Below are 24663 nucleotides of genomic sequence, written 5' to 3' on the forward strand. Positions count from 1 at the left end.
GTACCAAAAGCTGTATTAGAAACTTGTGTTTTTCGGACTAACATTATTTATCAGGCTGATATTGATTATATTTTACATTATTTGAACTACATCAGATATTATGCAAATCCCATTTATTTGTAACTCTAGGCTTCATGTTGCAGGAAACTAACCATATTCGGAACAAGGAAATCTATTGTTATACTCGTTAATGTGAGCTGTTTTTCTGTTTTATTGCAGTAAACTGTCAGAACATTCATAGATAACAACAGAAGAACTATTCGGAGATCATGTGCACCCAGACTTTTATGACATGGTTTTGGGATCCAGGGATTTACTTGCCCGCTGAATACCGTCAAGACTGGACGGTGCAGCCAAGGGCGTAACTACCATAGGTGCAGAGGGTGCAGCTGCTATGGGGCCCAGAGCTAAAAGGGGCCCACTTTGCCTGTCAAAGTATCATGTGCTGTATACATTTTTCAGTATTAGGTGATAAATAGGGGCCCTTACAAACTTTTGCTATGGGGCCCACATGTATTTAATTACAACACTGGGTGCAGCGCTGACCTATTCTGACTCTATTGGACCTCTCTGGCAGGTGGCCATAGACTGCGGGGAGCTAGGCTTCTCCTGTAGCCGCCGGGTTGGAAGGAGCGAGTTAAGCCCGCTCCGACCCCGATGCAGCCAGGTTTTAAGGATGTTACAAGCCTACAGTGACCACCAGAGATGGGACCAAGAGGAGAATCTAACTAAACTAAGGAATACCCCAAGCTGACAAGGACTAAGGGATAAACTAAAGTAAAGGTCCCTAATTTGTATGAGATAAGGGATTTTATCAAATAAGAAACATAAATACAGCGACCTCATCACAAACGCAAACCAGCGACCCAGTCGCAACCAAAACCAAGCGACTCTGTTGCAGCAAAAACCAAGCGACCCTGTCGCAGCAAAATTTGTGCTCTGCACAACTTTTCAAGGGTTAATACCCCAACCAAAATATAGGAGGAATAATGCCCAACCTCCACTAGGGCACCAACATGCCAATAAAGCAGCCTGGACTACCAGCCCATACACTCACAACGCCTACTGTAGATGGAACAGGAGAGGTGGTCGTCCTGGGAATGTCTGGATCAGGCAGTCTCACGGTGAAAGCAACTGGCAAGTTCACTGCAGCAACCCTGTTGCCAAGAACAGAAGGATTATCACCGGCGTCTGGGAGAAAGCCCAGGGCCCTTAAATGAGAATCTCCAACCAATGAGAAAGGGCGTCAAGAACCAAGCCCTTTCGGCTTAATGAAGCAACTGCGCAAAGGCGCCAACATTCCAGCGTCTGTTGCAGAGGGGAATCTGGAGATGCAGCCGAACCCCGCCTGCTGCTGACCGCACGACATCTGCAGCAGGTACCGGACACCGGGGAGTCTGTGCAGTCGCCGGACCTGCACCGGTCCGCGCATCCACGGAACCCCCGGGTCCTAACACATGGGATCTGCTTTTTGGACAGTCTAAGCTGAAAATTTACTAACAAGAAAAACCAAATGTGAGGTGCGCTATTATCAGCAGCTAGCAAGGGGTTGTCACTCCCCTAATTATCAAGAAGAAAAAGATGTGGGGTATGCCAGCGCTGGCTGAATATTAATCAGACGGTAGTACAAAAAATATATATTTATTAACTCTACTTAAGATGAATGTAAAAATCAATATAATAAATGAAGAAAATATACAACAAAATACATAAAAAATGAAAATTGTGTGACATCTAGTGGTATAAAATTGCAGATTCTTAGAAGTCAAATGGCACAGAATATTCCATAATATTGATTGAGAAAGCTTTCGTATTACCAACTGTGAATTGTTCCACTTGTGATAGCTGAACCTTGAAAAGGTATTGGCAACAACCCTCCAGTGATGGAAGTGGCTGGATAGGTGTAGATTAAATGCTCTCTGATGACAAAGGCTGAAGTTATCCTGATGGCGACCACTGGCTCTCTGATACGTCTCTCTTAGGGATCTGGCTAGGTATCCCAATGGTGGATTAAACTTTTTCCAGATTCAGGTGGTGCTCTAGTTTTCAGGAAATTGGAACGGACATCAGTGGATACAGGGTCCAAATATAAGTGCTCAACGCATTTCCTGAGGGAAATGCGGCCACCCTCGTCCCGGCGCCAGATGCCGTGCATGATCCAGGGAGAAGGGGGCCTTCTCATACACTATAAGGTAGGCACCTTGTCACTATGCACACTGTTTTTGCTGTATGCCTGACGAAGGGGTTTGGAGCCCTGAAACTGTTGCACATTAAATGTGACCTTTTTTCACAAATCCTGGAGTGCCGTGCGGTGTATCACGCAAAGAGGGATTCAGCTAATATATATATATATATATATATATATATATATATAGTTCCATCGATGCACCTCATACTAAAACACCATTGTGCTTGGTAAAAACTACATTGTGGTGAGGGGGACCCCAGCATCTTTAAATGTATAAACACTTGCAGCATCTGAGCAGAGTAGAATGCAGCATGGCCCTCGCTTTCGATGTCCTCTGTTGTCTTGCATGTACAGATCTGCAATGCAATTACATTGCAATCGCATCGTGGGGAGGCACATTGCATGCTGGGCAGCCTTGCACTGTGCTGGGCGCCCCACAGCATGCTAGAATGTTAATTTTGTTAGGGATTTTAAATTTAGTCTTAGTCACTTTACAAAAATTTGACAAAATTAAATGTCACATTTTAGGCAATTTTTTTACTTTAGTCTTAGTCAAGTTATAGTCATTGGATCTTGACGAACATTTTCATGTAATTTTAGTCATTCATTTAGTCATAGCTGTGCAGTTTATCGATACTGTAATGGATTTTGCTAAAGATCGTTTCTCTATCATTCCCTTGAATACTTTGTATACCTGTCACTATGGCCTTTATTCAGATCTGATCGCAGTACAAATTTGTTTAGAAAATGGGCAAAACCATGTGCACTGCAGGTGGGGCAGATGTAACATGTGCAGAGAGAGTTAGATTTGTGTGAGTTATTTTGTTTCTGTGCATGGTAAATACTGGCTGCATTATTTTTACACTGCAATTTAGATTTCAGTTTCAACACACCCCACCCAAATTTAACTCTATCTGCACATGTTTTTTCCCATTTTCCAAACAAATTTTTACTGCGATCAGATTTGAATAAGGCCCTATGTGTTTAGTAATCTAGGTATCAAGAAAGTGCAACACAAATGTTATTTCCTTCACAGCAGGTCATTTATTTTCGGCAAATATCAATTCAAGAAAACAATTGTTATTTTTTAGCAAAAATGTTAATTTAAATAACTAAAGAAAAATACAACCTGCCTGATACAAGTAAGTATTAATAGTAGTACAATACTAGTCTAATGCAAAATGAACTGAAGCTGTAATGATGCATATCATCATCCATATATATGTCTAGTGTCTGTCTGTCACCAAAACACTGCCATCTTTTGACAGCAAGTGAAAGTACATCTCTCTCTCTCAGATGAAATCATACATTTAGCTGCCATAATAGCTTTCGAAGCATTTGCTTCGAGTGGGCTTACTAGTATCATATAGTTATAGTGTTCATTCTAGCACCCGCCATCTTTGAAAACCCATGCTGTTCCTGTTCCCTGCCTGTGGTGTCGCTGTCTGCTGTGGTGTTTCTAGCACAGCTCTGGTTTGCATATCAGTGCTGATTTACAAAACACACTGTGCTAGAAGTGTGTGTGCACTACAGCAGACAGCGACACCCCAGGCAGGAAAGAGGAACTACATGGGTTTTCAAAGATAGCGGGTGCTAGAATGATCACTATAGCTATTTAGCTAAAGGTAACTAATTAGCTAGCTACATACTGTAAACTTACTGAGGATTCTCATGACAAAGAGCAGCCACATCGCATGTAAGTAAATCTAGGGCCAGAGAGGATAGATAAAATTGTATAAAATACAGTATTATTAATTAAAGAATCCAAAAAATCAATCACTCGAAAAATGTGGTGTCCTGACGAAAATTATACAGAATTTTTGTCTGGTCAATTTTAGTCATGACAACATGGACGAATATTTAGTCAACATTGTCGTTCTTGAAAAATTCCTTTTTTTATTATATTATTTAGTGACAGAAAAAACCTTCGTTTTTAGTCTGAATTTTTGTCGTCAAAATGATCACTGGCTTTTACAGTACATCCTGCATAATTTACTGCATAAGAATTCTGGGAGGTTCATCGCAGCATCATATAAGATGCTGGGTTATACCTGTCTTGTTTGCACCTGGAAGCGATTAATCATACACTCTGCCTACTAACATAATATTATTCCCTGTCAGCTATTCCAGAATACTAAGCCTGTTTGCAGGTTGGTGCAGCCCAATGACCACCTGTCCTGACAATAATATGTGGTGTTCCGTAGGCTATGATTGGCGCTAACTGCAAAGCAGTTTGGTATTGATACCGCTAGTGATTCGCCTGACACGCAGGAGATGAATGGGAATATCACATGATTTTTAATACAAAGCCCTGTAGCCTTAACATTATGAGCTGCTTTCAATCATTTCACTGCCAAAGTATCTGCTGACTTTATGCCACTGGGACTTGTGTATAAGGGTATTATGTATTTTTGGTCATGTGGCTTTGTAACCTCTTATTTATACATAGAAGAATTGGATATTCCTGCGTCAGCGGGATTCCATATAATGATGTAGATATTGTAGCTGTGTGTAAAGAAAACAGAACCTGTTTGTTATGGGATGGTGTTCTTTCTGCCTCCTGACTTGTGTATCCTAAGCGCTTTGTATCCTACATAGTACCTACTGTCCTCTGTTTTTCTCAGTCGCTATGGGAATAGATGTCATTTATATCAGTGAGTTCTTCCCTGTGCATCAGAATAATAGATTCAATTGAAACTTCTCACACTCACTTACAAAGCCCGCACCCACTCCTCTCCCATTTACATCTCTGACCCTATATCCCTTTACACTCCCACTCGTCCTCTTTGCTCTGCTAACGCCCGTCGGCTCTTCTGCCGACTTATTATTTCCTCCCACTCCTACCTCCAAGATTTTTCACGTGCTGCTCCCTTACTCTGGAATTCTCTACCTCTCCACTTCTAGGGCCAGATGTACTAAGCTTCAAAAGTGATAAAATGAAAAGTGATAAACCACCAGCCAATCATCTCTTAACTGCCATACTCCATGCTGTGTTTGAAAAATGATAGGTAGGAGCTGATTGGTTGGTGGTTTTTCACTCTCCATTTTATCACTTTTCAAGGCTTAGTACATCTCACCCCTATACAGAACTTCAAACGGGCTCTTAAGACCCACTTCTTCACCAAACCCAGCAAACTGTCCTCCTAACCTTCTGTTCCTCGCACTGTCTACCCCTCCGGTGTCACCCCTGTCTGTCTGCCCCTCCTCTTTAGTCTTCGACTGCACCAAAGCACGCTGTTTGCTGCCACCTGGATACTTATGTTGCAGTAATCGGCTGATGTTCCTATAACCATTTACCCTGTATTTGTCTTGTATTATCTTCAGCTGTAATTCACTGTTTTCCTGTTTTGAGTATGTGTACTCTGTAACTGGGCGCTGCGGAACCCTTGTGGCGCCACATAAATAAAGGATAATAAGGTACTTGTGTATTTTAGCGGCGCCCATCGCATCGCGTACCAAAAGGCATGCGATGGTATGCGATGCGATATCGCGCGATGTTGTACAATGTCATACAATTTTAAAATTGTATGACATTGTATATGGCATACAATGCCATACAATGCGATGCGATTAAAAATTGTATAAGCACCCTCATGGGTGCTTACAATCTTAAATGCACCCTAATGGGTGCTTACAATGTTAAATGCACCCCCACGCCACCCCCCCCCCCCCCACACTATAAACGTGAACCCGAAGCGTGGCGAGCGCAGCGGTACGCGTCCTCCGACCTTTTCATACCTCCACTATCCACGTCGGTGTGGAGTTGAGAATAGAAAGTGTGGCGAGCGCAGCGAGCCACCGAGCCCGAAGCGTGGCGAGAGCAGCGGATACCTGTGAAGCCCGCGAGGGGACGCGGATACCTGTGAAGGTATCCGCGTCCCCTCGCCACGCTTCGGGCTCGGTGGCTCGCTGCGCTCGCCACACTTTCTATTCTCAACTCCACGCCGACGTGGATAGTGGAGGTATGAAAAGGTCGGAGGACGCGTACCGACGCCCCTCGCGGGCTCGCTGCGCTCTCCACGCTTCGGGTTCACGTTTATAGTGGGGGGTTGGCGTGGGGCTGCATTTAACATCGTAAGCACCCATTTGGGTGCTTAAAAGCACCCTTTAGGGTGCTTATACAATTTTTAATCGTATAGGGGGCCAAAATCGCGTCGCATCGCATGCTATCTGGTACATGGTATGCGATGCAATGCGATTAAAACATTGCGCGACCAACATCGGGGGCGTCGCTAAAATACACAAGTACCGATAATAATAATAGTACTATTATGTTTAAGATCTCTGTAATAGGTACATTTCATGAATATGTACCTGTATACTGTATATAGGTCCGGCAACAACAGCGAGACAGAACCTAATGTTACGGTGTATTATTTGGCTACAGAACGTGAAGAAGCTTCTGTAGGGTATAGTTGGCATTGGAGCCTTTATTATTGTAGAATGCACGCACAGAACATGTTTGTGGTGTGACTGCATTACCCAGGTTTCCTACAGTCTTTTGTATCATTTAGAACTTGAGAACAGACTCGATTGAACACTTAAGCCGCATGCAACGGCCTGATGGACTAAAATAACCAGGGGGCACCGTATTCCGATTCCGCACCATTGTAAACCAAAGGAAAGCTCATCTGCAAACTCTCTATATAGTGTTGAGTAGCTTTATGGCTTCGGGTGACATTAGAAATAACTTGTGTGACTACAGGGGAATATTTCAATTAAAACCCATGTAAACAATCTCCATATGAAACCCTTTGTGGCACCAGTAGCTGTTTTGCAGTACCCATGGTTTCTTACAAATCATTGTTATAAGGGTAGGCTAAATTATCCATAAATCCAACATATACTGTATGTTTTTCTTTAGCAATTTAAATATTATTTATTTATTAACAGTTTCTTATATAGCGCACACATATACCGCAGCGATTTACGGAGAATATTTGACCATTCACATCAGTCCCTGCCCCAGTGGAGCTTACAATCTATATTCCCTACCACATGTACACGCGCACACACAGACATTCTAGGGTTAGTTTGTTGGGAGCCAATTAACCTACCAGTATATTTTTGGATTGTGGGAGGAAACCGGAGTACCCGGAGGAAACCCACGCAAGTACGGGGAGAATATACAAACTCCGCACAGTTAGGGCCATGGTGGGAATCAAACCCATGACCTCAGTGCTGTGAGGCGGTAATGATAACCGTTACACTGATGCCCTTACGGATGGTGTAATACCTAACAAGCATGTATATCATAACCATCTTTATTAGTTCTCCTCCTACAAACCATTATCCTGCATTTTATGTCCGAGTCCCTAGAGCACAAGCAAATATGGCTGCCTGTCACAGCCTCAGATGTCCGCATGAAAGGCCATGATTCTGGTTGGCACGGTCAGCTGCAAACCATGCAGCTTACTGAGTACAAGAGACGCCACCTGTCCAAACGTCTGCCCCCCTCCTACCAGATCCCCTCGTTTACATGTGAGGGGATGTGTAACCAAGACACATCTCCTCGCATGTCTCTGCTGCAGGAGACCTCACTGGATTATTTCTCCTGGTGTTGCAAACAGAAGTCAGAGGGAACTGACTTTTATTTGCAAGTGCCAGGACAAAGACAGGGTGGGCGGCTGACATCCTGTGACATTGATAGGATGCACACTCCAGTGGGGTTTCGTTAATGACTCGCAGGAGTGTGCATCCTATCAAAGCTTGGAGAGTGAAAAAGTGGAGAGATAAAGTATCAGCCAACCAGTTTCTAACTGTCGTGTCACAGGCGGTACAAGACAAATGACAGAGAATGACTGGTGGGTACTGCATCTCGCTCCTCTTTATCTTTCATTAAGCTTTGATAAATCTCCACCTACAGATGTAGCGATTCCCAGCGCTGGCTCACGCTGGCGGAGAGGCGTTGCATCTGACGGGGATGCACGCGCATCCCATGCACTCGGCGCAGGGAGTAGAAACCCTGCCCTTCCCTGCTTCAGGGAGATGGGCAGGGTCTGGGCAGCTACGGAGCGGGGGGGGGGGGGGGGGGGGGGGGGGGCAGTGGAGAGCGGCTCTGATGAGCTGCTCTATCTGTATATAATTTCAGGTCTGTGAGTATCTAATGCAAGGGTTATGCTGTCAGTGTTTAAAATATACTTAAGATGGTTGTACTGTACATTTTGTTATAATAATAATTTATAATAATAATAGGACCAACAATTGTAAATAAACATTTTTTTCCCATCTAAATGCAGACTAATGTGGGGTACACACCAGGACGACCCGCTCACGATGCACATCGTGAGCGGGTCGTCAGTGGCTCGTCCGACCCGCTCACGATGACGCGGGGGGGCACGACCCGCTCACGATGTGCACCGTGAGCGGGTCCGATCCGATGCCGACCCGCACCCGGCTGTATGGTCGTCATTGAGATCCTACCTGCAGCAGGTAGGATCTCAATAACGACCGACCGACCCGCGGGACCGCGCATCGGATCGGTATCGGTCCACACCAGGTCAGAAAAGGGCCCAATCAGCACACAATCTACATCCAATTGGTCGGAATTGGATCTAGATTGATGGGATCGGGCCCTAGTCGTCCTGGTGTGTACCCAGCATAAGGGCCCCCATACACTAGTGCAATCTGGCCCGATTCCAACAGATGAGCAGAGAAATCGGATGAAATGTGTTTGACATCCGCTTTGACCCTATGCGCGGTCCAGTGTGCATCGAGTCGGAGGTTGGACGTGCTGCACATAAGATAAATCGTACGTGCAGCCATCAGCAGCGCATCGTGGGTGCTTTTTTTTTTTATCACCCGCGATGTATCGCATCCAGCATCCCTTGAACCTCCCCCGGGCAGCTCCCCAGGAGTCCTTGTACATTCGATAAATCACAAGATTTATTGCATGTAAATAATGGCACAAGGGGAAGTGGGAGGGGAAGCTGCCAGGGGAGCTCAAGGGAAATCAGGTCCGACTTGCCCTTAAGATGACTTGGACTAGTGTATGGGGGCATTAAGGGTCAAATTCAATGAGGTTAATGGGATAAGTTAATGGGAGTAAAAAAAAGAAAAATGTTGTAGCCTCAGGCTAGTTAATTCCAGCACCTTTTCTTCACAAACTCTTTTATTTTATTTTTTTTTAAACTGCGGGGTTTATTTACTAAAATGGGAGTTCTATTGAAGATGGGGTTTTGCCCATAGCAACCAATCAGATTCTACCTATTTACTAAGCACCTTCTAGAAGATAATAGATAGAATCTGATCATTGCCCATAGCAACAGCCCATCTTAATAAATAAATCCCTGTGTGTCTTATCTTGAAAAATAAATAAATAAAAACCTGGTAAGTGTTGTCGGAGGTCTCACTTTGGGGGTAATTGAATAGCCCCGAGAGGATCAATGAGCCCGCAGTAAATTACCCCAGTTAATTGAATTTCCCCCTAAATCCTGAGTGACTGGCACTGTATCTCCTTAGTACACACAGAAGCCACAATAGTACTGTGGTTGCTGTGAGCAGCGTAGTCTCAGTATTCTCCACAGCAGACTTCAGGAAAATAGCACATTTTCCATAGCAGCAGATGTAGTGTCACATTACACATGACAGGCTGCTAGGGAAATAAGCTGCAAGTGATTGTGTCGTTTGCTTGAAAAATAATGTGCTTGTGACTGGAGCCTCATCTTGTCATTTCCCGTCTGACACATGAAGAGATGATTGTAAAACATATTGCTTATCACCAGACAAACAACCTGATTGAAGGGAACTAAAGGAGTATATAATGCAGGGTTGCCGACTTATAAATGCTCCTCTCCGGGAGAAGCCCGGAGAGGAGACTTTCCTTACCCGATCGGGGGCGGGGCTTGACTGTGACGTCATTAAGTCCCGCCCCCATTACGGGAAACAGGAAAAATGACTGATCTCTATGGAGGGGGCGGGGCTAAAATGACGCGATTGTGCCATTTTAGCCCCGCCCCCTCCTCTGAGACCCGCGGATTGCTGCATTTAAATGCCGCGATTCGGGGGGCTCAGGAGGGTCCCCCAGATTCCGGGAGGGTTGCCCACCCTTCCGGGGGGCCGGGAGGAGGACCCGATTTTCGGGAGACTCCCGGGAATTCCGGGAGGGTCAGCAACCCTGATATAATGTGTGTGTGTGTGTGTGTGTATATATATATATATATATATCTCTATCTATCTCAGGGTTGCCAACCCTCCCGGAATGGCCGAGAGGATCCCGAAAATCGGGTCCCCCTCCCGGCCCCCGGAAAGGTGGGCAACCCTCCCGGATTCCGGCGGCCCCCCTTCTGCCCCTCATGTACCTGGTTGCAGAAGCTTTAACTTGCCGCGATTCATGGCTTTTCTGTAGGAGGGGTGGGGCTAAATATGTAAATCGTGCATATTTAGCCCCGCCCCTCACCGGAGATCCGCATATTGTCGGCAACCCTGATCTATCTATCTATCTATCTATCTATCTATATATATATATATATATATATATATATATATATATATATATATATATATATATATATATAAATAATACTTATATTGTGATGATTTGGGGTAATTAGCTTGGTAGAGGGATGTATTGGTACAGTGAGGGATGTATTGACACAGACTACCATTGTAGTCCTATTTCTAAGCAATTTGAGTAGATCACTTAGAAATTAAGCATGGATCGCTCCGTGTGTATGACACCCCAGAGACGGCGATGCGCAGTCTGCATGTCGCCATCGGCAGGGGCGAATTTAGAGGTCAGGCCGCCCCTAGGCACAACATTTTTGGCCGCCCCACCCCCCCTATTTTAATATAATCATTATTAAGGTATAAGTCTATCAGTCTGGACTGCTAACTGTATGAAGGACCCGGACGGAGGGATGGTGAATTAACTTTATGTGCAGTCTCAGTCAGTCTCTCTCACACTGACTGACTGCAGGGAGGTTTGCGCTGCTCAGCCTAGCTGCTTTCCCCGCCTGCGGCAGTGAGCCAGAGCAATTCAGCTCAGCTCACCTAGCGGCGGAGCCGGACGCGCAGGGGGACCGTCGGAGATAGCCGGTGATGTACCCTGCATGGCAGAGCGGGTGGGCAGCGGTGGGTGACAAGCGGCACTGCCGCTGACATATGATGAATCATGTCGGTGGCAGCGCCGCTTGTCACTTGCCGCTGCCCACCCGCTCTGCCATGCTGCTATTTAAAAGAACGTCAGCCTGCTGTGCCGCCCTTGATTGGTGCCGCCGGTGCCTCACCGGTGCCTCACGGGCCTAGGCACAAATCCGGCCATCGGCGGGCTAGATCTATATTGCATGCAGTATAAATCTAATCATCGCCAGTGTTCTCTCACCAGAGATGTTGAATATAAAAAAAATAAATGACAAGGCACAATATAAAATGTTAACAGTGTTGCTAATGGGATTTCTTGTAGGGCGGTTGTGTACTGTAGTACAGATCACGTGGTCCCTGTTCTTGTAATGAAATGAGCCTGACCTTCTGTAGAGGAAATATTTGATCATTTTGCAGCAGATTCAATTTGCCACAGGCTTATCGCGGGAGGATAACCTCGAGCATAAACGCCTGGATCTATTCATTTTTTAAGTCCATGTCCCCGTATTGGTAAATCCATAGGTATTAAACATGGTGTTAAATGCTACGAGCTACAGTTTGGGATAACACACGCTCGTGGTGGCCACAATGAGGGCTAAACACCATACTTATAGCGGATTTCAGGTTGCACTTCAGCAGGGTGCAGTCATGCCAATGGCGTAGCTAAGGCTCCGCAGCCCCGCAGTGGTGGGGGGAGCCACTAGGGTCATTCAGGGAACCCCTGCAGTTTGCACCTCAGATGATCACCCCGCAGTCTGCGGGCCACCTGCGGAGCATTACCAGGAACCTGGGGGGGGGGGGGGGGGCGGCAGCCGCACCGATCACCTGCGACAGGAGGCGGGGTCTTCCTACTTCCCCTCTCTGCATAGTTTGTGTACAGAGAAGGGCTATGCTGTGGAAGTGTGATCTCCGGTTCCTGCTCCTCTCCCGTGTCCTGGCTACTGCTGCTCTAGATCCGCCAAGCTAATCTCTCCCCCCTTGCATCCTGCCCGCGGCCCACAATGGCTGAAAACAGATGGACAGGATGCTCAGAATCCTTATAGACATTCAGCAATATGTTAATACACCAGGCAAAGCGACCACCCTCACGCCTGTCTGGCTGCCCACCCGCACTCTCTCCTCCGGGCCCTCGTGTACTCTACTGCGCTGCCTGGACAGGTAGAGGAAGAGAGAAGGCTTCTTGTGTACTCTCCGAGGAGGAGAAACTGCCTAGTGCTGGTAGAAACCAGACCAGACCAGTCCAGTAGTACTAGTAGTAAGTAAGTTGTAGATGGTTGTTCAACTTATTACTTAGCAAAGTTACTAAGTCAGTTTATAGGTTGCATGGCAGCTGGGCAGGCACAGCACAGCACTACCCGAGGAACATTTAGCATGGAGATTGTATGCTTATATGTAGCAGTCTAAAAATTCTCTGGAGCATGACCCGGGCATGAAGAGGGGCTGTAGCATGAGGGGATCACTGTTTTGCAACACAGCATGGGGGGGGGGGGCATCTCCCACACATCCCCTGGCACTATGTACAGTGCCCCCTAGGTATCTAGGTGCCTGTCTCCCTGTCATCAGGGGGCCTATGTGATGGGGGCCAGCACCCACCCACTAACCCCTATGTAGTGTCCCCTATATATGCAAGTGACTGTCTCACTGTCATCATGGCTGCAATGTAATGGGTGCCCTCAACCACCCACCCACCTGCCCTATATACAGTGACCACTATGTAACTGGGTGGCTATCTCACTGTCATCATGGGTGCAATATGATGGGAATTATCTGTCTATAGGTGAGGGTCATTTTGTTGAGTAGGCAATGTGTGACTGTCACATATAGTGTAAGGGGCATTACGGGGTGTGTACTATAGTGTAAGGGTCATTATGCTGTGAGACTAAATATGTAAGGGGCACCACGGGGAGGAGCATCCAGTGCATCCATGCATCCAGAACTCTACACATGGAAACAGCAATGTTGTGGCCTCAGACCACTATTAATGATAATGTAGTCTACTGATCCACAAGGAGTGTCCAGGTGTGCTGTGTAAGTGAATACTTAATAATAATATTGCGTAAGTCCATCTCATCCAAGCTTGGTGATGGGTGCACTATAAGAACTCCTTGCTTACATGAATGTGCCTTATACACATTAAAATGAATGCAGATTCTTCCATATGACAACCCTGGGAGTTATGGAAATGTAAATATGCTCTTGAAGCCGTTACGGTCTCCCTGACACTCGGTCCTGATTTACAGCTGCACAGCCCTCCGTGGTAGAGAGATTCTCCTGTCTGCTGTGAGAGTCATAGCCCAACCGCTTCCTGGTAATGAATATACAGAGCCGCATCCCAGGCAGCAGCCACTTATTTGAGGTTAATTATCATTTAAAAGATTGGTAATAAAATGGTTCAGCCTCTCTCAGTTTTATTTTTGTTTTTACAAATGTCAGCGCACTTTATTGTAATAGAAAGGAGCTGTTTAGCATAAACATCCATTTTCAGCATTGCAGACAGGGGCGAAATTATTCAATGGTCGACGACCATCAAATTATTTCTACAGCGCTGACAGATCTAAGACACCTCTCTGCAGAGGCGTAACTAATATTGTGGCACCTCCCCCCCCGCCCAAAAATTACCTTACCCCTCCGCATGCCGCCGCCGGCCCCGCATTCAGTCCGGCACCGCAGATAGCCTCCGGGCTCCGTCTCCTGCAGTAATGAAAAATGACACGACAAAATGGCTGCCCCCGTACAGCAGACAGGTTTTTTAGGGATGTTAGAGGAGGCGGCGGCCTCCTCTAGCATCCTTAAAAGCTGTCTGCTATTAGGGGGCAGCCATTTTGTGCTGGCCTCATTCCGCCAGTCTAAGAGTTTATTCTGTTTGGTTATTTTGGTTGAGTGAATTCTCCAGCGCTCGCAGATCTGAGACACCTCTGTGGTGTCTCAGATCTGCGTGTGCCATGTGCAGGAAGCGGATGGACAGCTGACGTCAGCTGCCTGCCCCCTGCCCTTACCATGGGAACGCCCAGCGTTTTCATGGGAACACCCATGAAACGCTAATATTTCCCATGGGCATATACCCCGGCCTGCGGCTCCATGCCCACACTGTTGTGTGTGAGCACCAGGCAAATAATGTATATGCGGTGGCTGCTCGCAAGGCAGGCTGGTGGTGTGGGTGTGTTAGGGGGTAGCGGTGGCAGGCTGGTGGTGTGGGTGTGTTAGGGGGTAGCGGTGGCAGGCTGGTGGTGTGGGTGTGTTAGGGGGTAGAGGTGGCAGGCTGGTGGTGTGGGTGTGTTAGGGGGTAGAGGTGGCAGGCTGGTGGTGTGGGTGTGTTAGGGGGTAGAGGTGGCAGGCTGGTGGTGTGGGTGTGTTAGGGGGTAGATGTGGCAGGCTGGTGGTGTGGGTGTGTTAGGGGGTAGATGTGGCAGGCTGGTGGTGTGGGTGTGTTAGGGGGTAGAGGTGGCAGGCTGGTGGTGTGGGTGTGTTAGGGGGTAGAGGTGGCAGGCTGGTGGTGTGGGTGTGTTAGGGGGTAGAGGTGGCAGGCTGGTGGTGTGGGTGTGTTAGGGGGTAGAGGTGGCAAGCTGGTGGTGTGGGTGTGTTAGGGGGCAGAGGTGGCAGGCTGGTGGTGTGGGTGTGTTAGGGGGTAGAGGTGGCAGGCTGGTGGTGTGGGTGTGTTAAGGGGTAGAGGTGGCAGGCTGGTGGTGTGGGTGTGTTAGGGGGTAGAGGTGACAGGCTGGTGGTGTGGGTGTGTTAAGGGGTAGAGGTGGCAGGCTGGTGGTGTGGGTGTGTTAGTGGGTAGATGTGGCAGGCTGGTGGTGTGGGTGTGTTAGGGGGTAGATGTGGCAGGCTGGTGGTGTGGGTGTGTTAGGGGGTAGAGGTGGCAGGCTGGTGGTGTGGGTGTGTTAGGGGGTAGAGGTGGCAGGCTGGTGGTGTGGGTGTGTTAGGGGGCAGAGGTGGCAGGCTGGTGGTGTGGGTGTGTTAGGGGGTAGAGGTGGCAGGCTGGTGGTGTGGGTGTGTTAGGGGGTAGAGGGTTGCAGGCTGGTGGTGTGGGTATGTTATGGGGTAGAAGGTGGTACACTGGTGGTGTGGGTGTGTTAGGGGGTAGCGGTGGCAGGCTGGTGGTGTGGGTGTGTTAGGGGGCAGAGGTGGCAGGCTGGTGGTGTGGGTGTGTTAGGGGGTAGAGGTGGCAGGCTGGTGGTGTGGGTGTGTTAGGGGGCAGAGGTGGCAGGCTGGTGGTGTGGGTGTGTTATGGGGTAGAAGGTGGTACACTGGTGGTGTGGGTGTGTTAGGGGGTAGCGGTGGCAGGCTGGTGGTGTGGGTGTGTTAGGGGGTAGAGGTGGCAGGCTGGTGGTGTGGGTGTGTTAGGGGGTAGAGGTGGCAGGCTGGTGGTGTGGGTGTGTTAGGGGGCAGAGGTGGCAGGCTGGTGGTGTGGGTGTGTTAGGGGGTAGAGGTGGCAGGCTGGTGGTGTGGGTGTGTTAGGGGGTAGAGGTGGCAGGCTGGTGGTGTGGGTGTGTTAGGGAGTAGATGGTAGCAGGCTGGTGGTGTGGGTGTGTTAGGGGGTAGAGGTGGCAGGCTGGTGGTGTGGGTGTGTTAGGGGGTAGAGGTGGCAGGCTGGTGGTGTGGGTGTGTTAGGGGGTAGAGGGTTGCAGGCTGGTGGTGTGGGTATGTTATGGGGTAGAAGGTGGTACACTGGTGGTGTGGGTGTGTTAGGGGGTAGCGGTGGCAGGCTGGTGGTGTGGGTGTGTTAGGGGGTAGAGGTGACAGGCTGGTGGTGTGGGTTTGTTAGGGGGCAGAGGTGGCAGGCTGGTGGTGTGGGTGTGTTAGGGGGTAGAGGTGGCAGGCTGGTGGTGTGGGTGTGTTAGGGGGTAGAGGTGGCAGGCTGGTGGTGTGGGTGTGTTAGGGGGTAGAGGTGGCAGGCTGGTGGTGTGGGTGTGTTAGGGGGTAGATGTGGCAGGCTGGTGGTGTGGGTGTGTTAGGGGGTAGATGTGGCAGGCTGGTGGTGTGGGTGTGTTAGGGGGTAGAGGTGGCAGGCTGGTGGTGTGGGTGTGTTAGGGGGTAGAGGTGGCAGGCTGGTGGTGTGGGTGTGTTAGGGGGTAGAGGTGGCAGGCTGGTGGTGTGGGTGTGTTAGGGGGTAGAGGTGACAGGCTGGTGGTGTGGGTGTGTTAGGGGGTAGAGGTGGCAGGCTGGTGGTGTGGGTGTGTTAGGGGGTAGAGGTGGCAGGCTGGTGGTGTGGGTGTGTTAGGGGGTAGAGGGTTGCAGGCTGGTGGTGTGGGTATGTTATGGGGTAGAAGGTGGTACACTGGTGGTGTGGGTGTGTTAGGGGGTAGAGGTGGCAGGCTGGTGGTGTGGGTGTGTTAGGGGGCAGAGGTGGCAGGCTGGTGGTGTGGGTGTGTTAGGGGGTAGAGGTTGGCAGGCTGGTGGTGTGGGTGTGTTAGGGGGTAGAGGTTGGCAGGCTGGTGGTGTGGGTGTGTTAGGGGGTAGATGTGGCAGGCTGGTGGTGTGGGTGTGTTAGGGGGTAGAGGTGGCAAGCTGGTGGTGTGGGTGTGTTAGGGGGTAGAGGTGGCAGGCTGGTGGTGTGGGTGTGTTAGGGGGTAGAGGTGGCAGGCTGGTGGTGTGGGTGTGTTAGGGGGTAGAGGTTGGCAGGCTGGTGGTGTGGGTGTGTTAGGGGGTAGATGTGGCAGGCTGGTGGTGTGGGTGTGTTAGGGGGTAGAGGTGGCAGGCTGGTGGTGTGGGTGTGTTAGGGGGTAGAGGTGGCAGGCTGGTGGTGTGGGTGTGTTAGGGGGCAGAGGTGGCAGGCTGGTGGTGTGGGTGTGTTAGGGGGCAGAGGTGGCAGGCTGGTGGTGTGGGTGTGTTAGGGGGTAGAGGTGACAGGCTGGTGGTGTGGGTTTGTTAGGGGGCAGAGGTGGCAGGCTGGTGGTGTGGGTGTGTTAGGGGGTAGAGGTGACAGGCTGGTGGTGTGGGTGTGTTAGGGGGTAGAGATGGCAGGCTGGTGGTGTGGGTGTGTTAGGGGGTAGAGGTGGCAGGCTGGTGGTGTGGGTGTGTTAGGGGGTAGAGGTGGCAGGCTGGTGGTGTGGGTTTGTTAGCGCTAATCTAGCAGATATGATGTCTAATTTACCTAATTAGCACAGCGCCCAATTATCGAAACTGTGCATGCATTTGCAATGGGTATGGGCTGCAATGCGAGTGCGCAATGCTTTCCTGTGATGAAGCTCTGCTACTTTTTTCTTCGCTCGCAAGGTTATTGACAGGAAGACGGTGTCGGAGGAGTGGCAACTGGCCGTTTCATGGGAGTGCCAAAAAGAAAATGCAAGCACGACGGAATAACCGCAGGCATGCTTAGGGAATAAACAGGTGTGCCCAAGGGCTTCAGGGGATGGTGTGTGACATCAGCTCCGGCCTCAATTAGGCTGATTTCATCGCAGCCGACGAGTTAGTCCAGGGCTACACGGCGCTTGCGATCAGTGGAAAATTCAATCGATGGTGGTCGTCTGACAGATGGTTTTGGACATACAGTATTCGCGCGGCTGCGAATTCTTTTCGCTATTGGTATACATCTATATACACAGCGAGCACTTTCATTCACTGGGTCACAGAAATTCCCAGCACCTACTGTATCAGCTGTCTGAAAACAAAAGGGATAACTGATTGTTTTGTGTATCTGAAGTCTGCATGGTAGGACACATCAATTCATATTGTGAGCTTCATATGATCACAATATGATCGGTTAGATGAGAAGTCTGTTAGGACTTGTGTGGTTGTAAACCCCGACAGAATTATCGTGGAACATACACACACACATCATTCAATTATACTTATGTAGATTATTATCGTTTATTCAAATGGCGCCACAAGGGTTCTATATGCACTGAAACTAGAGGGAGGAAGATTCAGGGGAAATGTGAGGAAGAATTTTTTCACAGAAAGAGTAGTAGATAAGTGGAATAGCCTCCCAACAGAGGTGGTAGACGCAAATACAGTAGTACAATTTAAACATGCTTGGGATAGGCATATTGATATCCTTACAAAAAAATATGGATCAAATATGGTTTGAGGTAACATGTTTAAAAAAGGGGCAGACTAGATGGGCCAAGTGGTTCTTATCTGCCGTCAAATTCTATGTTTCTATTGTGGCACCTAACAATATATAAATGAGCAAAAAACAAGAAAATAAGGAATTACAGTACATGGTAATTTAGGACAAGTACATGGTAAATAAAGACAGTTGCATCAGGGGACAGGACACCGAAGCAATAATTACGGTGGCAGAGTTTATGGGGCTTATTCTGGTTGATTCGCAAGACTGCGAATCCGCAGCCTTGCGAGTACCCCAGACGCAGCCCGCCGAATGCTGGTATGTCCCCCCCTCCCACGCCCTGTAGATTCGCAAAGGCTGTAAATGTATGTTTAACATAAACATCCAGTCGTAGGCTATGGGGAACACCCACATCATTCGATGGTCGCCAACCATCGAATGACGTGGAAGGTGCACGCGTATCTAAGGTTACTCTAAATTTGCACGCACACCTGAGAGGAAGTGGGCGGGCAGCTGACATCCGGTTAGGTCAGCTTCTTGCCCCTGGCACCCACGTCACAAGGTGATTTCCATGGGAACGGTCAGCATTTTCATGGAAACACCTCCGGCGCCCCACGTCCTCCCACCCACTGTGTTGGGTGCGTGTGCCCAGCACACACCCTGTTCACTGGCTGTTCGCACCCTGCATCTGAACATGCACAAAAATACAACATCGTCCCCCATGCAAACACGCAGGGGATCCGAAGTGACCAGAATAAGGGCCTATGTAGATATTCGAAGAAAAGCACATGAGGAAAGAGGGCCCTGCTCGTCAGAGCTTACACTATAACCATGCAGTACTGTACATAAAAACATAAAGGGACAAATCTAATATTTGGTGAAAAAAAGCACAAGCAAGATGAGTGATGATTCTGTCACTAAAATAACTTTATTGTAATAACACACAATTAAAAAAAAGTTTCGGGGCCCTGAAGCTTAAGCTTCATTGGTTGCACAGTAGATCCGCCCCTGTATGGCTTGGTGGGGAAATTAGAATAAAAAACAAGAACATTGTACACGTGAGTGGTCTTGTTACTACAGTATATTGAATAAACCACCCTGTATATTGCTTCAACCTTCGCTTATGGTCATATTGCATTACCACGTATCGCAAAATGTATGACTTTTTTCTTTATTATTTTTATTCCTTCGATCAATTACATATTTTAGCGACAGTCATTTATACTGCCGAATCGTCCCATTTCTAATAATGGGGCAGATGTATTGAAGGGTCGTTATGGGGGAGAAGGGGTATCAGCGCACGTTATGTGCACTGATACCGCTTCTCCCCCATGTATGAAGCAGCCAGCGTGCGGTACAGGACAGAGGCGCTATGCGCCCCTTTCCATATCGGCGCTGCTATCTAAATGATAGCAGGCCGAATGTATGAACGGTCAGCATCGCGATAAGCGCTGCTATAATACATCTGCCCCAATATCCTCACCGGCAGTTGAAAGAGGGAACACTGGGGCAGATGTATCATTAAGCTTGTTACGTTTGTGAAATAACAAGTCCCGCTTCTCCTGCATAACGAGGAGAAGCGGGCACTCGTTATGGGGAGATGTATTAACATCCCTCAAGCCGATAAGGAGAGCCGTTATGCCCAGCATTAACGGCTCTCCTTATCGGCTCCCTCGCCGCCTGCACATGCGCACTCCCCGTCGCCCCCCTGCCCGGCTTACTGGGCATGCGCGAGATCTCGCAAAAACCGCGAGATCTCCAGCGCAGCCCAAGCCAGACGCAGGGCTAGCGTTGTCCCCATAGTGGGGGATAGGACAACGCTAGCCCTGAGCTGGCGAAGCGGCCGGGGCGAATTAACGCCTTGAAGGCTGTTAATACATCGCCCCGGCCGTTAATCCCTGGGGGGGATTGCAGGGACAGCCCCGCCGAGCGTAACTCGGCGGGCTGTCACTAGCGCACGTTAGGTGCGCTAGTAATACATTAGGGACAGACGTAATCCCCCCCAGTTAACCAGCGTTAAGTGCATTTTTGCACTTAACGCTGGTTAATACATCTGCCCCACTGTATTTCAAAAGGAGCTACAAATTATAGGGCCTGGTTATTATAATGTTTGTACACTAGAGGTCACTACATAACCACAGACGATAGAACTCCATGTCAGCATCTCTTGTATCATAGGCACATCACAAGTCAATGCTAACAACTATATACACAACAGGAGCAGTTTCACCCAGAATAAAATGTGTTTTGTTTCCTTCCAGTGCAGTAACCTGGGATGAGTTAATTGATGTTTGAAGACTTAGGTGGAAATTTACTAAGATGTGTGTTCTATTTCAGATGGGATGTTGCTAAGGGCAACCAATCAGATACTATCTTCTAGAAGGTGCTAAATAAATAATAAGTAGATTCTGATTGGTTTCCCATAGCAACATCACATGTGAAATAGAACTCACATTTTGGTACTTGTGTATTATCACGGCGCCCATCGCATCACATACCAAAAGGCATGCGATGGCATGCGATGCGATGCGATATCGTGCGATATTGTACAATGTCATACCATTTTAAAATGGTATCACATATTTAATAAACAATGAAGCATGGAAAACACATATTAAAAATAGTACTAAATAAATAAAGAAAAAAATAATATATAGAAAAGAATTGCAGATTGAATAATAAATTAAAAAATAAACTAAGCAATTAATGAATATCAGCACATCCAACTAATTAAGATGCAAATGACTACAATACCCGCCAGACGCTGAGCCGACTACTAACATCCCCTCCAAGCCGCTAATTACATCACCATCCACGGACGCTGTGGCAGAGCGCCGTGTGAGTCTCCAAGCGGAGAAGGCTGCAGGAGGAAGCGGCTATCGCCACACACCAATTTACTGGCTGAACGGCGATACATATTTCTAAGCCGAGCAGAGGACAGAGAGAGCGGGCGCTGCGGTGCTGACATTTCCACTCAGCGCAAAACTGAAAAAACGCCAGCAGACAACCACTAGTAAGAGCTTGAAAGGGGACAGGACGGACACTGTTTCATCACGCAACAACCAAAAAACAGAAGTCCTTGCTCCCAATCTTGCTTCAACTATACCGTTGCTTTGCAAAGCTATTTCTGCAATTTTAATTAGTGTGCACACTAGCTATCCAAACATAAAATTGGTCTCAGTCAAATAACTGGACTCATAAACCTTACATAAGGAACTGTACCCCATATATTTGCATATATCCACCTGTCAGACCCTACCAAAGGGCAAAGAAAAAATTCACACTGGTGGAATACGCTGAGCAATCATTTGCATCTTAATTAGTTGGATGTGCTGATATTCATTAATTGCTTAGTTTATTTTTTAATTTATTATTCAATCTGCAATTCTTTTCTATATATTATTTTTTTATTTATTTAGTACTATTTTTAATATGTGTTTTCCATGCTTCATTGTTTATTAAATATGTGATACTTTTTAAACATTGTGTGTTGAATAAAACTTTTTTCATCCCGATACCCAAGAGCGCCCCACATTTCTGTTTGGGTTTCTGTAATTTTGGAGGTTGGCAACCCTCCTACGTGGTGGCTGCTGGGCATCGAGTTACACCCCAGTCATCTCCAGCGCCTAAGGCAAATTTTCTCTTGCATTTTAAAATGGTATGACATTGTATATGGCATACAATGCCATACAATGCGATGCGATTAAAAATTGTATAAGCACCCTAATGGATGCTTACAATGTTAAATGCACCCCCACGCCACCCCCCCACTATAAACGTGAACCCGAAGCGTGGCGAGCGCAGCGAGCCCATGAGGGGCGGCGGTACGCGTCCTCCGACCTTTTCATACCCCCACTATCCACCTCGGCGTGGAGTGGATAATAGAAAGCGTGGCGAGCGCAGCGAGATACCTGTGAAGCCCGCGAGGGGACTCCGATACCTGTGAAGGTATCCGCGTCCGCTCGCCACGCTTCGGGCTTTCTATTCTCAACTCCACGCCGACGTGGACAGTGGGGGTATGAGAAGGTTGGAGGACGCGTACTGCTGCGCTCGCCACGCTTCGGGTGCTTATACAATCTTTCATCGCATAGGGGGCAAAAATCGCATCGCATGCCATCGGGTGCATGGCATGCGATGCGATTAAAACATCGCACAACCAACATCGGGGGCGCCGTGATAATACACAAGTACCCACATTTTAGTAAACCCCCCCCCCCCATTATAAAAATTAGACATGCTTTTTATCTTATTTACGTAGCCTCTCTTCCCAATAATAATTCAGACAATGTCTAAGTAGACAGTCAATAGGTCGACAAACATGCTCTAGGTCGGCATTGACAAGAGATTGACACAGACAAAAGGTTGACATGGCAGTGGTTGGCACATGAAAAGATCATGTGCCAACCACTTGAAAGGACCTTGAAAAAGGCGGCTGTGACCGCCGAAACATGTTGGCAGAGAATTAAATGCTTTTGTATTTTATTCTGTTTTTATTGTATTTGTGGATTGGACTATCTGATTCTGTGGCTATTGGCTAATTGGCCACATTTCAGCTGTACCAATATTAAATAGATTTTTTTTTACTGAGACCGGTCCTCCCCCTTTTTTTGCATATATACCTCTCCACATGAGGTTTACAACCTGATTGGATAAAGGGAGACCTGTCCTTTAAAGAAACCACTATGGGTGAGATTTAATAGGATGAGAGATTCAGAAAGTGAGAGATTTGGTGAGAAATCTCCAGTTTTTTTAAAGCGCAATCATTTACACTTCAAAATCAAACTGGTTTTGCCATGTAAATGATTGCCGCTTTAAAAAAACTGGAGATTTCTTACCAAATCTCTCAGTTTCTGAATCTCTCATCCTATTAAATCTCACCCTATGTGCTTATTATATCCATACCCGCAGTGAGTACGGTATGCACCTATCGCTTCTCGGCCTTTTGGCTAAGATCAAGTGTAGTATCTGTTCTTATCAGTGGGTATGGACTGGCCTCTGGCAGAGAATAGAGAAAGGCTGGACTGAGTAGCTGCTCTGATGGGCGGAGGGTGTGGGACCCCTGTTCCAGAGGTTCGTAGCCTCTGATGGGGAGACCGCGAAAGGCCCAGCTTAGTACCTTAACCTTGGGATCGGAGAAACACTGAGACTGAGTAGATTGCTCTTCCGAGGGGGCCTTAACCCCTAAGGGAGTCTTTCGAAAAGCCCAGTGGAGTACCCATTCCCATGCCAGGGGCTGGAAAGTGCCCTATGATGGGAGCAGAGAAACACTTGGTCGGACGCTGATCGATCGGCTGCTTGGAGTCCGAGGCTGCACTGTGCCCCCGGGGAAACTCGGGGGTGCCGAACATGCACGGGTGATCCCAAAATCACCATGCACTAGTAAGCACTTGCACTGCGCACTTCCCTTCAGGTCGCGCTTCACGTCCTTACCTCGTCCTTTTGGATGGGGTAGGACAATTTTTCACACCCCCACCCCGGCCTTCTGGTTGAGGTATCTTTATTATTTATTTCTCTTCCCCTCTCACGTTCGTCACTTTTCACGTTCCTTGTTTTTTGTAGTTTTGTCACTTTTTTTGGGTAGTGTGGTCGACCCTTACGGGCTTTCATTTCCCCAATGTGCCGAAGCTCTCATCCTTTGGGGGAGAGCTTCGGTCCCCTCGAGGACGACCCCGAGCCGCAAGGCGGAGGGAAGTATAATGCGGGTCTCTCCAAACCTTCGGGTGCGGAGGACCCACCATCCTAACCCTTCCGGGGGTTGAGGAAAGAGGGTCTCTAAGCTTTGGCGAAGAGGACCCACCGATCCCTATTTTCCCTTCTCCGGCCTTATGGTTGAGAGGGGTTAGGGCAGGCATGTCCAAAGTCAGGCACTGGGGCCAATTGCGGCCCGTGCTGTCATTTTAAGTGGCCCGCCCAGCTGGAAGCGGGCAGAGCATCAGATGTGGGAAGCACAGCACAGGACACTAAAGGTGGGGCACCGGCAAGCGCGCCTTTACCTTGCTGTCTTCTGCAGTGAGGAGGTGCCGGCCGCCACAGTCAGATGTGTTTGGCGTCCTACCCCTGCTGCTGCAATCGTATATCACCCTACTCCACAATCACAGTGACAGCAGTGTTTGGGGAGGGGGCAGCAAGGGGGAAGCTTGCTCCAGTAACATGCAGAGCGGAGGAGGGCGGCAGCGGGAGCCCAAGCATCTCCTGACCTTGCAGTTTCAGCTTTGCCTCTCCTTCCTTTGGCTCACACAAGGGGCTGGGAAACATACAGAAAAGGGAGGGGTCAAGCTGGGGGACATACAGTGAATGGAGGCAGTGATGGCCATTCAGAGAAGGGGGAGCAGGGGCAGGCTGGGGGACATACATCGAATGGCGTATATAATGAATGGAG

The 24663-nt window shown here is 48.2% G+C and overlaps 1 pseudogene; it reads left to right on the forward strand.

Moving 5' to 3' along the window:
- Nucleotides 1–23210: 23210 nt before the first annotated feature.
- On the forward strand, nt 23211–23346 carry LOC146060876 (U2 spliceosomal RNA; annotated as a pseudogene).
- Nucleotides 23347–24663: the final 1317 nt, after the last annotated feature.

The sequence above is a fragment of the Crinia signifera genome, chromosome 2, assembly GCF_055691185.1.
Source record: "Crinia signifera chromosome 2, ASM5569118v1, whole genome shotgun sequence".
Taxonomy (NCBI): Eukaryota; Metazoa; Chordata; class Amphibia; order Anura; family Myobatrachidae; genus Crinia; species Crinia signifera.